Source organism: Giraffa tippelskirchi, chromosome 11, assembly GCF_054371585.1.
Source record: "Giraffa tippelskirchi isolate mGirTip1 chromosome 11, T2T-mGirTip1v1.2.pri, whole genome shotgun sequence".
Classification (NCBI taxonomy): domain Eukaryota; kingdom Metazoa; phylum Chordata; class Mammalia; order Artiodactyla; family Giraffidae; genus Giraffa; species Giraffa tippelskirchi.
The window spans coordinates 13,062,562-13,078,530 of NC_137285.1; the positions used below are offsets into that span (position 1 = coordinate 13,062,562).

Here is a 15,969-nt window from a genome sequence, read left to right on the forward strand (position 1 = left end):
GAACAAAGTACATCTCATTAGAATACAAGTGGATGCTAGTATGAGGAATACATTCAATGGCCAAGACTGCAGAACATTTATTCCTTCCTTCATTCATTCATTCACTCATTTCTATACTCATTCATTAACACACACATACTCTCATAATTTACTCAAGTATTTATTACAAAATGTACTGAGTTCTCACTATATGCTAAGAACTGGAACTGCAGAAGTAAATAAGACTACCCTCCAGAGGTTTGTTTTGAAATGGGAATTCATTCATTTATTTAATCAACGTTTACTGAGTGAAGTGCTGTGCCTGCTAAGTCTCATCAGTTGTGTCCGACTTTTTGCGATCCTATGGATCGTAGCTTGTCAGGCTCCTCTGTCCATGGATTCTCCAGGCAAGAATACAGGTGTGGGTTACCGTTTCCTCCTCCAGGGAATCTTCCTGACCCAGGGATCGTACCCATGTCTCTTGCGTCTCCTGCATTGGCAGGCAGGTTCCTTACCACTAGCGCCATCTGGGAAGTCCCCAGTGACAGGGAAGTGATAAAGATGATTTTCTAGACCAGAGGTCAGCACACTACAGCCCACAGACCAAATCCAACCCTCCACCTGTCTTATCTGAACACACCTGCACCTCTTTGTCTTCATATTATCAATGCAGGAGGAGACAGCTCCTAGCCCCAAGTCACAGTTCTATCAGGTTTTGCAGAGGAACTGAGTTGAGATGTGAAAGTAGGAATTTCATGAAAAGAGGCTTTCAGAAAACTCTCATGAAGCTGAGGAAGGTTGAATCCCCTTAAGTGCATTTGGAGCACCAAGTGAGGTTGTGTGGTACAAAGTAAGGTCAAGACTACAAACCTAAGATGCAGGACAGGGATACATTTTAAGAAGGAGAGGTACCACCTGGGGCATGGCTCCCTTCTGAGGGTAAAGATTCTCTCAGGTTCCATATCACAGTGGGAATAAACTACAAGAATGAGGCAAGATAAAAAAGAACCAAACTGGATCAGGTGTAGTGATGTGGACGAACCTAGAGTATGTCACATAGAGTGAAGTAAGCCAGAGAGGGGAAAACAGATATCGTATATTAATGCGTATATGTGAAATCTAGAAAAATGGTACTGATGACCCTACTTGTAGGACAGAAATAGAGATGCAGACATACAGAATGGACTTGTGGACAGAGCAGGGGAAGGAGAGGGTGGGATGAATTGAGAGAGAAGTACTGACATATATACACTACCCTGTGTAAAATAGAGAGCTAGTGGGAAGCTGCTGTGTAACACAGGGACCTCTGCTCAGTACTCTGGGATGACTTAGAAGGACTCTGTGACAACCTAGATGGGTGGGAAGGGGGTTCGGGGGGAGGGAGGCTCAAAAGGGATGGGGTATATGTATACTTATGGCTCATTCACAATGCAGTATAGCAAAAATTAACACAACCTTGTAAAGCAATTATACTCCAATGGGGAAAAAAAGATGGAGGCAAGGAGCTGGACAGCAAGGAGATCCAATCGTCCATCCTAAAGGAAATCAGTCCTGAATATTCATTGGAAGGACTGATGCTGAAGCTGAAACTCCGATACTTCGGCCACCTGATGTGAACAGCTGACTCATTTGAAAAGACCCTGACTCATTTTGGGAAAGACTGAAGGCGGGAGGAGAAGGGGATGACATAGGATGAGATTGTTGGATGGCATCACCGACTCAATGGACATGAGTTTGAGTAAACTCTGGGAGTTGGTGATGGACAGGGAGGCCTGGTGTGCTGCAGTCATGGGGTTGCAAAGAGTCAGACACAACTGAACTGAACTGAACTGATATGCTTAATAAAGATGATTTGTTTTAACTAAGTTATCTCATATAATAGGATATTCATGCAAGATAATTCAAGCATGGGTTTTATTTGATTTTATTTTAAATTAAAACTTTGGAAATAGAAACTTAAAAGGGATGATTATTAAAATTGTTTTCATTGTCACAACATTGATTTTTAACTGTAAATCTTATATCTTTTCTCCTTTTTTCCCCCCACTTTTTTATTCATGTATTTTTTGTGGTAAGAATATTAACATATGGACTAACATTCTGGCAAATTTTTAAGATATACAATACAGTATTTTAAACTACATATACTGTAATATATAGACCTCTAGGACTTACTCAACTTGCAAAATAGAAACTTTGTACCCCTTGATCAACACTACCCTATTGACCTCTCCACCCAGCCATGGGTGACCACCATCCTAACTCCCTGCTTCCATAAATTTGACTATTTTAGATTGCTGATATGAGTAATGTAGTATTTGTGCTTCTGTGTCTGGCTTTTTCATTTAGCATAACGTCCACAAGGATCATTCATGTTGTCACAAATGGTAGTATTTCCATTTTTCAAATGCTTAATAATGTTCCACTGTGTGTTAGTACCACCATTTCTTTATCGCTTCATCCATCAATGGACATTTAAGTTGCTTCCACATCTTGTCTATTGTGAATGAGGCTGTAACGAACATTGAAATGTAGGTATCTCTTGGAGATCCTGATTTCAATGTCTTTGGTTATATTCCCAGAAGTGAGACTGCTTGTTCATATGGTAACTGTATTATTAAATTTTTGAGGAACCTCTGTACTGTTTTCCATAGTGAGTGCACCAATTTACATTCCTGCTAACAATGTTCAAGGGTTCCCTTTTCTCCACATCCTCAATAACACTTGTTATCATCATCATCTTCTTTTTGTTTGATAATAGCCATCCTAGGTATCAGATGTTATCTCTTTGTAATTTTGATTTGCATTTCCCTAATGATTGGTGATGCTGAGCGTCTTTTCATGTGCCTACCGGCCATTTATATGTCTTCTTTGGAGAACTATCCCTTCACTCCCTTTGTCCAGTTAAAAAAATTATTTGTTTTATCGTTATTGCATTGTAGGAGTTTCTTATATATTCTGGCTATTAACCCTTTATCAGATAAATGATATGCAAATATTTTCTTCCATTATGTAGGCTGCCTTTGATTTTGTTTGTTTGTTGGTTTCCTTTGCTATCTGAGAAGGTTTTTAATTTGATGTAATCCCACTTGTCTATTTTTCCCTTTATCTGGCCTGTGCTCTTGGTGTTATATCCAAGAAAGCATTGCAAAGACCAACATGAAGAAGCTTTCCCCCTATGTTTTCTTCTAGGAATTTTATAGTTTCTAGCAACTCCATTCTTAGGTATATACCTAACAGATATAAATGTACCAAGAGACAGGGAGAAGAATATTCCTAGTGACACTAGTCACAGCAACCCCAAACTCAAATGCCCATCAACAGTGGAATCAACTAATCAGTCATGATATAGTCCTACAATTCAGCAATAAACAAACAGCTTCACAGCCAGCAGAAAAGAAGCTCACAGGCAAACTCAAGTAAAAGAAACCAACTACAGGAGAATTTGTTGTTGTTGTTTAGTTGCTAAGTCACGTCCGACTCTATAGCAACCCCATGGACTATAGCACACCAGGCTCCTCTGTCCATGGGATTTCCCAGGCAAGAATACTGGAGTGCATTGCCATTTCCTTCTCCAGGGGATCTTCCCAACCCAGAGACCAAACCCACACCTCCAGCATTGGCAGGTGGATTCTTTACCACTGAGCCACCTGGGAAGCCCATACAAGAGAACAGTTTCATTTATATAAAGTCCAAAAACAGGCTAACTCATCTTTGGTGTTAAAAGTAAAGATAGGAGTCACAGGACTTGCCCTGGTGGTCCATGACTGCTAAGACTCTGCACTCCCAAGGCAAGGGGGCCAGGCTCGATCCCTGGTCAGGGAACTAGATCCCACTTGCCGCAACTAAGAGTTCAGGGGCCACAACTAAGACCCAGAATAACCAAATAAACAAATAAATATTTTTTAAAAGATAGGGGTCACTTTGGGAGAAGGGGTAAATGATGATGATTGGAAGGGCACAGAAGGGAGACAGCTTAGGGACCTGGAAATATTCTATTTCTTGGCTTGGGCATGGGTGGTTGGATGGGAGTTTACCTTTTGATTTCATTGAGCTCTTTGTTTCAATGTTGTGGATTTTTTTTTTTTTTCTACAGATATCCTACAATTCATAAAAAGGCTTTAAAAAAATCAGAAGGCCCCCCCAGTCCTTGCTGCCATGGGAGTTCACAGGCAACGCCCTCTCATAGCCCAAGCGTGGGGCACTGTTTGCCTTCGCCCTGGGAGGGTAAGTGCCCCATCTCCAGACCTCCCTCTTCGGGCTCAGCAGCTCCCATACCTCCGGTTGGCCTCAGGCCAGCTTCCTCTACTTCTGGGGTCCTTTGTGCTTCTCGGGGGGAAGTGTTTTCCCAGCAAGCTCCCACCCCTCGCTCAGAGGCCTGGGGGGTCTGGGTTTTGTTTCCTCAGCGACACCCTTCCCTGTGGGCTGCTTCAAATGAATCCTGTGGAAGACAGAGACGTGAGAGAGTATTAAAAATGTCAGCGGCCGATGCTGAGATACACAGCTGGGTAAATAGAACCGGTGGAGATGTTTTTATTAGTGGCTTTATGGTTACAGTCACTTAAGTTATGGATTGAGGGTGGGGGGCGGGGCCAGGGACAAGGCCTTAAGGGTCTTCCATCTGCTTCCTGGCCTGCTCGGACCAAAGCATCTGGGGTCTTCAGATGTGAGGGGGTGCCCCTTCAGTTTTGGGGTGCTTGCATCACTTTAGATGCTGGAGAAGGAAAGGGCAGCCCACTCCAGTATTCTTGTCTGGAAAATCCCATGGACAGAGGAGCCTTGTGGGCTACAGTCCATGGGGTCTCAAGAGTCAGACATGACTCAGCCACTAAACAACATCACTTTAGAAAATGTGTTATCTCTTTACAAAAAAGTTTTCCAGCCAGTGATGAAAGCTTATAGGTCCCTTTCTCTGATTTCTCCAAAAAGCTTCACTCTGGAAGAATGGATATCAGATTGTTTCTCTGGCAAAACATGACTGGTTTTCAAATGGGAAGTAGGAAAGTGGGGTGTAGAGGATGAAAATTGTCTGAGCAAGTGTCGTAGTCAAGGTCCTCACAAGAACCAGAGATGAGTGTCATCTCTATAATTAAAATTTCCAGGAAGTTCTCTGTGGTCCAGTGGTGAAAACCTGGCCTTCCAATGCAGGGGTGCAGGATTTGCTCCCTGGTTGGAGAGCTAAGATTCCATATGCCTCATGGCCAAAATTCCAAAATATAAAACAGAAGCAATTTTGTAATAAATGCAATAGGGACTTTAAAAATGGTCCACATTAAAAAAAAAATATATCCTTTAAAGAATTTTTTAAAAATGTCTAGAGTAATCATTTCAGGATCATTCATTATGTGATTCAGAAAGAGAGTTTAACAATTTGTTAGCTACATGCCTTTGGGGGAAGTTATTTAAGCTTCCGTCCCTTCATCTCTAAAATATAAATAAAATAGCATCTGCTTCACAGCACTGTTGTCAGGGGATCAAGAAAAAGTGACACATGCACACACACATACACACACATGCAAAGTCCCAGGTGGTCCAGTAGTGAAGGATCCGCCCGCCAATGCAGGAGACATGGGTTTGATCCCTGTGTTGGAAAGATTCCCTAGAGAAGGAAATGGCAACCCATTTCAGTATTCCTGCCTGGGAAATCCATGGACAGAGGAGCCTGGTGGGCTATAATCCACGAGGTCGTAAAAGGGTCGGACATGTCTTTGCGACTAAACAACAACAACAGTATATATATGTATATATTGGCAGGTGGATCCTTTACTGCTGGGCCACCTGGGGCTTTGCATCATATTTCATATGCGGAATCGTTAAAAAAAAAAAAGTCAAAGTAGAAACAAAGAGTAGAAAAATGGTCGTCGGGGGCTGAGTGGTGGGGGAAATAGGGAGATGCTGGTAAATAGGTACAAACTTTCCGTTATAAGATACATAAGCTCTGAAGATCTAATATATGAAATGGTGACAATAGCTGATCGCACTGTATTAAATAATTGAATTTGCTAAGAGAGCAGAGCTTAGATATTCTCACCAAAAAAGAGGAAGAAAGAAACTGGGAAATATCGTATGTGAGGTAGTAGATGTGTCCAATCAATGGAGCAGGGATTCTTTTACAATGTATATATGTATCAAGTCATCACCTTTCCCACTTTAAACATCTTACCATTTCATTAGTCAGTTATACTTCAACAAAGCTTGAAAAATAATATGTCTTCTTAGAAGACATAACATTGCAGTGTTGCCCCGAAGGAGTATAATAATACTAACAGTTCAGGGTATTCTAATTATTATCACAACTTAACAATCTACCTCAGACATAATGGCATAAAATAACAGTCATCTTATTATGTTCATGTATTCTGTGAGTTAAGACTCTGGACGGGGTGCAGGGGAGATGACTGGTCTCCGCTTCATTGTCTAGAGTCAGCTGGGAAGACTGGAATAACTGGGACTAGAGAATCTGCTTCTGTGTGGCTGGTATCTTGGTAGGGATGGGAAGGCTGGGTTCAGACACGACTGTTATCCAAGTGCCTATCAGCGACGGATCCAGCATGGCGGCCCCAACGTAGTTAGTTAGACATCTTTCCCTGTGGCTAGTCTTCCAGTGAAGAATGTGCAAGGGGCATTGCCTCCTAGCCCCAGAAGTCACATAGGGTCACTTCTGCCACATTCTATTGGTCAAAGAAGTCACAAGTCCACCCAGATTCCATAGGGAGGGTCTAAGACCTCATTTCCCCATGGGAAGAATATCAAAATATTTGTGGCACACCTTCTCTTTTCTTGGTAAACTACAAGTTTACTCTGCCAGGTCCTGAGCTAAGTTCTTACTACCATGGTCTCATTTGATCTTCACCATAAACCACTTAAGTGAGCATATTGTGTGCATGTGTGCGTGCTAAGTCGCTTCAGTTCTTTCTGGCTCTTAGTGACTCTATAGACTCCAGCCCACCAGGCTCCTCTGTCCATGGGATTCTCCAGGCAAGAATACTGGAGTGGGTTTACATGCCCTCCTCCAGGGGATCTTCCTGACCCAGGGATAGAACATGCATCTTCTGCTCTGCAGGTGGATTCTTTACCACTGAGCCACCAGAGAAGCCCTGAAGTAAGCATTACCATCTTCATTTTTGTAATATGTAGATAAGGAAATTGAGGTGTCAAGAAGTGGTTTCTGGCCCAAGGGCAAATAGCTAGTTATTTGAACCCATATCTGTCTGAACCATGTTATTTGATCTTAAAGTCAATGTTCTCATTAATCTCATAAATATTGAATGTGTGTGTGTGTGTGTGTGTGCGCGCTCAGTCGTGTCCAACTCTTTACGACCCCATGGACTGTAGCCTGCCAGGCTGCTCTGTCAATGGAATTTTCCAGGCAAGAATACTGAAGTGGGTTGCCATTTCCTACTCCAGGGGATCTTCCTGACTTAGGAATTGAACTTGAGTCTCTTGCATCTCCTACACTGGCAGGCAGATTCTTTACCAACTGCTTCACCTAGGAAACCCGTATAAATATTGAATCCCCTCCCTTAAATAAACAAATAAATAGGATGATAGATAGATGGATGGATAGATAGATAAATGATAGATAATAGATAGATAGATAGAGATGCAAACTCTAAGTTGAACAGAGTTGAAGCTCAGATTCCTAAGGGACTGGAGGATCTCTGCAAACCTGAGTCAACGTTAGACTTCTGAGCAGAAGAGAATTCTTGGGAACCTAAAAGAACACAAACACCCCTGAGCTAGCCACCTAAGAACATGAAAAAAGCCTCTAGGTGGTGTCTGCAAGATGCTAAACATCTGGCTACTTCCAAATATTTGGATGATGGACTACCATATTTTGTCCAACTTTTCTTCCATTTGTTTGATAAACACAGCTGGCTTGCAAGTTAGTAGTGGAATCTAAATGCCCTCAGAGATTTTCTCATCCAAATCCCCTCTTTATACAAATGCAGGGAAATATATACCTTGGAGAAAACAAGGGGCTTCGGCAAAGTTGACCACCAAGTGGCTTTGGCATCTTTAATTCCAACATGACTTGAATAGAATCCATCTTGATTTAAGTAAGGTGTACCTTTGGATCCAAGAATCTACCTCCAGGAAAAATCATACACAGACCTTTACAGCTCAGGTTGTCGTGCAGAGGAACTGAAAATAACCTAGGTGTCCAGCTCTAGGGGAATGATACTGAAAATGTGGGGAGTACACATTTTGCGTTAGTTAGAAACAAATAAACATATAAAATGTTTGAATACATTTTAATATATTCATATAGCAACAAGGGGAGTTTTAAAAATAGGATGTTAAGTAAACAAGGTAACAAATTGGTAGCTACTGATTTTATGTAAAATAAGTGGGTGAAAAAACTCACGATATGCTTTTAATGGAAAAATATTTAAGGACGTATTTTAAAGTTTTTGCTCTATATTGGAATATAGCCAATTAACAATGTTGTGATAACTTCAAGTGGACAGCAAAAGGACTCAGCCATATACATACATGTATCCATTCTCCCCTGAGGGGCTTCCCTGGTGGCTCAGATGGTAAAGAATTCACTTGCAATGCACGAGACCTGGATTCAATCCCTGGGTCAGGAAGATCCCCTGGAGAAGGAAATGGCAACCCCACTCCAGTATTCTTGCCTAGGAAACCCCGTGGACAGGGGAGCCTGGTGGGCTACAGTCCATGGGGGTCTCAAAGAGTCGGACACGACTGAGAAACTAACACAATTCTCCCCCAAACTTCCTTCCCACCCAGGCTGCCACATAATATTGAGCAGAGTTCCCTGTGCTTTACAGTAGGACCTTGTTGGTTTAAAGATTTATTTTAGACATATGAAAGTGAATGCCTTTAGAAACCTTTAGTGGGAGAAGGAAACAAAAGCGGGGGTTGGAATAAAGATGGAAAATACAAGGCATACAATACAAAAAAAAAAAAAATACACTGCATTACAATGCAATATCCTGGTGCAAGGGCATGTTTTGCATGTACTAAGCTGATAATATGTCATCAAGGAAAGAACACAATTACCTCTACTCTGCAGATGAGGTAAAAAGAAGGCCCTCCTATGTTTCAGCCCAGTGACATCATGGGAAATACCAGGAATTCTTTGGCTGCACACAACACTCGAGCTCCTGGCTAAAGGTCCACTGAACGAGGTTGAAGGGTGAAAGAAGCACATCCTTTAAAAATCCTGTTTTCATCAGCAATAATGGGCTTAAGCCCCATGTGAAATATGGCCCCAGTTCCACCTTGCAGGACTCCAGGAACCTGGTTTCCCATCATATGGCTGGGGGATTTACATCTCAGCGGGCGATCACACTGTGGTCAGCTTGGGAGATCACCTTTCGGAAACGACGGATGAATTTCCATCTTCTCAAAGTGGAGGACTTTCTTCAGTCATCCGACATGCTTTCTGGACAGTCCCATTCACCACTGATATCACAGAGGGGAAAAAAGTGTCCCTTCCACTTCTAGAACTGGTTATGTTTTGTAATGTGCATGCTAAGTTGCTTCAGTCCTGTCTGATTCTTCACAGCCCTATGGACTTAGCCTGCCAGGCTCCTCTGTCTGTGGGATTCTCCAGGCAAGAATATTGGAGTTGCCATTTCCTCCTCCAGAGGATCTTCCTGACCCAGGGATCGAATGCGTGTCTTTTAGGTCTCCTGCACTGGCAAGCAAGTTCTTTACCACTAGTGCCACCTGAGAAGCCCATAATTGAAACATAGAAGTACACATTTATCTTCCATTATTTGATGTAGGGCCTTTGCCTTTTCCTTAGATATATGTTCATCAGTTAGAGCCATGCATCATCTTTTTCTGCTTTGTAAAGTGCTCTCAAAATCATCACACAAGATGTGGGCAGATTAGGAATTATTATCCTTGCAAAAAGAAAATGAAAGGGGGGACAGGGGCCATGTTCAGTGACATACATCTGCGTGACTTTTGCATCCAGTCCTACATCTTTTTAATATATTCTTTCTGATTTAATATTTGTACTACTACTATTACTATGAATCATAATTTCATTGATTGATTTATGACTATGTGCCAAGTACTTTACATAGAGGAAGTCCTTCTACATATGACACAATTTTATCCCTTTTGCAAGCAAGGAAACTTGGTACAGAGAGACCACTTAACTCAGGTGAGGTAACACAGCTAATATATGGCAGAGCTGAGGTCTGAATCTTGCTGATCAGTTCCAAAGTCTCCAATAGTAACCACTATACTTTGCTACCCAGGACCATAGATCCAATCCATATTATACTATGTTCTTAAGACACAGGCATCTCATTAATCCATTCTTGCATTCCTAAGAATGTACTGTGCACCTATTATGTCTCAGACATTGTGCTACATCCTCTGGTAGGGGGATACAAGCATGAGTAGTTAGGGAAACAACCAGAGTTTCAAATACTAAATTTGACACTATTTAAGCCCGGTTCCCCAGAAAACAGGCTGCAACAAAGATGTATGTGTTGGCATTTTGATGGCCCAGGGCAGTCCCAGGGTGCAGGTAAGGGATGGAGGGATGAAACAATGAGCCAATACAAGAAGGTGTCACCACTGAGTGGACCACCATGAGATGACACATGATATGGGGCTCAGGCCAGCCTGTCTTCAAGGATGAAGAAGGAGGCTTTATCTGATGCCTGCATCCTCCAGTGATCAAAGATCCACCCAGACTTGGCATTCGATTCCTGCCATGTTCCATGATGATGAGTTGATGATGAGCTAGTTCTTTGTTGTGTCCCATAATTTGACTTCTGAAGAAAAGGCTAGGGCTAGAAACGAGATGTCCATAGAGCGGGCCTGGGGTGAAGCCTTGTGCATTGCAACCTGTGTGAAATATGATCAGACCTTGCATAGAATGGGACAGCAGGTAATGGCTGAAATCAAAGACAGGGGAAGCAAAGGGACTGGAAGTGTGCATTGCAAGTCTCCTCATCAGCTATTCACCAACTGAGCTCAGGAGCCAAATATTAAATGATGAAATAACTATGTTATTATATGAGCATGGTACCTATCACAAAGGAATATATACTGCCAGATCTATATATGGGCACAATAGGCAGTGTTTCCATGCATGCAAAGAATGCACCAATTTTCATCAGGATCCTCTAAACCAAGAGTGGAGAGGGTATGTTTTCCTTTACAAGTGAAGAACTGAAGCTGAACGGTTATGTTGGTTGCTATGGTTACCCAGACAGAGAGTGATGGCTGGGATTCAAACTCAGATCTCCAGTCCCAGGGCTATTTTCCTGGTATCTGTGAAAACCTCAAATTCTTGCCCTATCCTATTTCAGGAAAAGACAGCTGGGTGGAGGGAAGAACAGCTGCCATCAGCCTCATAAAAGATGACTTTCTTGCCCCCCACTGCTACAGAAAGAAGGGAACGAATCCTTTGGTTCTAACTGGAAATAAAGAAGATGTAGCTAAACCTTTGTGGGACAAGGAAGGCAGAGTTTCCCAATTTCAATCAGAAATATATTTAACCCATTCAGCTATTCATTATCAGTTACTGCTGGTTTGACCCTGGGTGAGTTACTTTTCTCCAGGTCTCAGTTTTCTTATCTGTAAAATGGCAATAATTATAGCACCTAAATGATTGCCCTGAGGATAATAAAAATAATCAGCACCAAACACAGGAAGAGGCACAAAAAATTAGCAATTATTATTACCATCTCTAGACTACTTCTATTAATATTACCTGTCACTGGACTGTTAGGAACAATCATACAAACAACTATGTTATATGAACATCATGCCATTTTCCTTCTCAAATGTCTTCAGTGATTATATTCAAGTGTGGTGGCACTAGTGGTAAAGGACCTGCCTGCCAATGCAGGGGACAAAAGAAACACAAGTTTGATCCCTGGGTCAGGAAAATCTCCTGGAGGAGGGTATGGTAACCCACTCCAGTATTCTCACCTGGAGAATCCCATCGACAGAGGAGCCTGGAGGGCAACAGTCCATGGGGTCACAGAGAGTCGGACATGACTGAAGCAACCTAGCATGCACCCATGCATTCAGAATAAGATCTTTTCTCCTTTTTCTCTCATTTTCACGGCCTACCTGCTATTCCCAGGATGCACACAACCATTTCCAGCTCCCGGGCTTCTTCTCTCGATACCCTTCTTCTCATTCAGCCATCCATCCATTCATTCAGAGACACTTAAAGCCATCCCTGAGGTAGGATCACAGCCCAGTCACGGAGATATAACACTTAACAAGATAGGTGTCTGTCCTAAAGCATCTGCCCTCTCTGTTTAGGGCAGGCCAATATGGTGTGTCTTGAGAACCAGTTCCGGTTCATAGTAGCTGGTTGGGTTGCTAGTATACCCAAGGTGAAGTGGATTCTAGAGATATAAGGCCACCTTCAGGCTCAGCTAAAATCTTCTCTGGTGGATTATGGATGTCCACCGTGGGCAGAGGAGATGGATTTGGAGCGATCTGCTTTTCCTTCCTCCCCAAGGGGAAGCTTGATACACACAGAGTCCCTCTCAAATTCTACCTTCCCAATGAACCGCCTGGTTCTTTCCTGCACTTCATCCAGGTCTTTCTCCCAGTGTCCACAGAGAGGCCTTCCCTGACCACCTTGTCTGAAGCAGCCCCATCACTCCCCACTGCCCTTGTCCTTACCCATCTTGATGGCCCATTTTAGTCTTGAAAACTACTCAACACACTTGTTGGTTTCATGTCTCTGCAACTTGAATGGAAACATCGTGAGAGCAAGGTCTTTTCCTTGACTTCTTTAGTACCAAAGTCCCCGGCACCCCAGAACAATGCTTGGCATGTGACAGAAGCTCAGTAAATACTTCTAAAGAGGGAAAAAAAAGGAAGGATTGGGAGGGAGAAAGGGAAGGAGGAGAATATCAATGACTCAATACTCAAGTGAATGAATAAAGGATTGAAACGCAGGTGGTACTATTATCTTTCTAGAGTCACCAATGTGAATATGTCTTCCAAGCTGCCTGTTTTGTTTCTCTGTGCCGATAAGGCTCTTGGTAGGTCTTCTAACTCTGGGAACTGCATCCAACCTATTTTTCATGTTGCTATCTAGACTCTAAAAAGAATGAGACAGCTGCTTTTGCTTGCCTTCCAAATATGGAGCATTACAATGGAATAAAATGTAATACGATAAAAAAAAAAATGATTTAAAAAAAGAAACAGTTGGTAGCACCTAAGAGGTCAAAGGTCCCAAACCAGTTCCATCCAAGTCTCCTATCAAGTCCACTCAACTTGCTCCGCTTGCAGGTTCCCAAACCCCCACCCCATCAGGGTCCTTCATTCTCTGCGTTTCTCCCTATATGGCCCTCCTCTGTCCCTCCCGCCTCCCATGTTGGAGATTAAAAACAACAGCTAAGCTGGCCTTTACTGACTGTCAAACACTTCTTTGAGTTTCTTCAGAACAAACAGACTCAGCTGACTTTTTTGTTTGTTTTCTTCCTTTTCCTAAGCTGCCGAGCTGTCCCTGGCATTGTGCAAGAGGTCACACCGACGGACTGTCAACAGCTCCCTAATGTCAGCTCCTACCCCAGAATGGGAGTCTAGGGTTTTATGGGCCTCAACACACACACAGACATACACACACACACACAAGCAGATGTTTGTTTTCTCTGACCAGGCTGGCTTTTTCCCCCCTGGGGGTGTGGAGGCTTGAAACACACAAGGCCCCCTTCCCTAATTGCACATGAAAAACAGCTTGAATAAACGGAGATGTATCATCCCCACTGTATAATCCATTCCCGGAGACCAGGAAGACAGAACGCGTTTGAAGGATTTCTTTTTTACTTTGTTTCTAAATTTTCAAAGTTTCACAATAAAACACTCATCTATTTTATGTAGTAAAAGAAAAGCCAAAAGTCCCAAACAAAACCTTTAGTCCTGCGCCCCAAAGTCAATAGTGATGGTTTGTCATTTTATCATACACCCATGTATTCATTTAGTAAATATTTATTGAATGTCTGCTATATATTAGGCACATTTCTGGGTTTGGGTCTTCCCTGTGGCTCAGTGGTAAAAAAAAAATCCACCTACCAATGAAGAAAACTCAGGTTCAATCCCTGGGTTGGGAAGATCCCCTGGAGGAGGGCATGGCTACCCACCCCAGTATTCTTGCCTGGAGACTCCCATGGACAGAGAAGCTGCAGTCCATGGGGTTGCAAAGAGTTGGACATGACTGAGCAGCTAAGTGCCAGCATGAGCACTTCTAGGCTTGGGGAGTGTGGTGGGGAGGAAAAGTAGATCCTGGTTCTCCTAGAAAGCTTCTCTCTGCAGCCCCAAACGAAAGAAGGATCTGTGATAACAGGAGAGAGAGATGGGCACATCTGTGTGATCTCATATGTCTTGCACAGAGTGATTCTTCTAGACACACCATTCTGCGGCTTAATTTTCTATATTTGACACTATGTCTTGAACTCTTTTTCCTATCAGCCCATAAACTTCTACCTTTTGCATTTCAAATGTTGCACAGTGCCTTATTGTTCAGATGTACCAAAATGTACTTAAACAGTTCCCTGGAGTTGGATGTTTGGGTTGTTTCCAAGCTGATTTTTAGAAGTGAGATTGCTAGAAAAGGAAAGGAGTTGAAAACTTGACAGATATGCAAAAGGGGCTAAAGATTTTGAAAAGTGAGAACTTGGCCTCTTCCCTCAGTTTCACATACTCCGTCCATCTCACCTTAAAACTACAGGAACTTGTCCAAGGACACTCAGGGAGCTGGGACTTCACCAATATTTACTTGGCATAAAGCTACTCCCAACTTTAAGAGACCCTAATTTCCACTTTTATTGCTGGTGGTAATTATCTAATTATATGTTGGTTTTGCCAGGAGACCCATGTGCTTCTGAGAAGCCAAAGTCTAACCTTTCCAGTGCCTGGAGTAGGACTAGGGACAGAGTGAGTACTCAGTGAAAGTCCATGGAAGGAATAATTAGTTCAAGAACAGAGGACAAAATGAGTGAGGGGATGAATGGATATTGGGTAGTTAGAGAGACACATGGGTAGGTGAGGGCATGAATGAGTGGATGGATGGATGGATGGATGGATAGATGATGGGTAGGTGGGTGGATGGGTGGGTGGATGAATGGATGGGTGGGTGGATGAATGGATGGGTGGGTGGATGAATGGATGGGTGGGTGGATGGGTGGGTGAGTGGGTGGGTGGATAGGTGGGTGGATGAATGGATGGATGGATGGGTGGGTGGATGCATAACTGGCTGGACATCTGGATAGAAAGATGGATAGATAGATGCATAGGTGGATAGATACATAAAAACATGGAGGAATGGATGAATGACTGGATGGATGAATGGGTAAATAAATCAATCAATGGATGATGGATAAATAAGTAAAAAGTACATGCATGAATAAGTGAATGAGTGAAAGGGTGGATGGATAGATGGATGCTTAGCAACAGCCAAATTTACATGATTAACACATTATAAAGATGACTACTTAGTAAAATGTTTAATTGGTTATTAAAGAATCCCCTTCCTCCCATAAGACTCACTTTATGGAGTTCTTTGGGAAGGAAGAGGTTACATTCCTACCAAGGCCAAATGTGTCATGTGAAGTCCAACTATCAACACCTGGAAAAGAGAGAATGCCATGCCAGGAACCCTTTGAGCCTGGAACATCACCACGTAAAACCACCACCTTCACAAATATACTTTGTCCTGTCCAGAGTGTCTCAATGTCCAAGCCATCATCAAGGAATTAAAGGCCCCACCTTTCTCCATAAGTGGTGCATTGAGCTATCTTCCCAAAAGCAACAGAGCTTAACCAGTGACTCCACTTTGGATCAATGCATCACCAGGCTTCTGCCCCAGCTTGTCTGGCAAGCCCCTTTGATCTGACCCAAGCCTCTCTAGGTCTCCTGATCCCTCGCCCCAGCCCTCAAAGGCCATCAGTTAAACAAACCACCTTGGGAGCCATCAGGACATCTTCCAAGGCAAACAAGCCTTGGCCCCAATGAGGTCAGCAGCTA

The 15,969-nt window shown here is 42.8% G+C and overlaps 1 long non-coding RNA gene across 1 annotated transcript in view; it reads right to left on the reverse strand.

The window, feature by feature from the left end:
• The window catches only part of LOC145525159 (uncharacterized), a 480,549-nt gene that overhangs the window by 383,827 nt on the left and 80,753 nt on the right, over positions 1-15,969 (reverse strand). Inside the window, exon 4 of the long non-coding RNA XR_014068063.1 lies at positions 4,258-4,420. This is a non-coding gene — a long non-coding RNA (uncharacterized LOC145525159). The remainder of the gene's footprint in view (positions 1-4,257; positions 4,421-15,969) is intronic.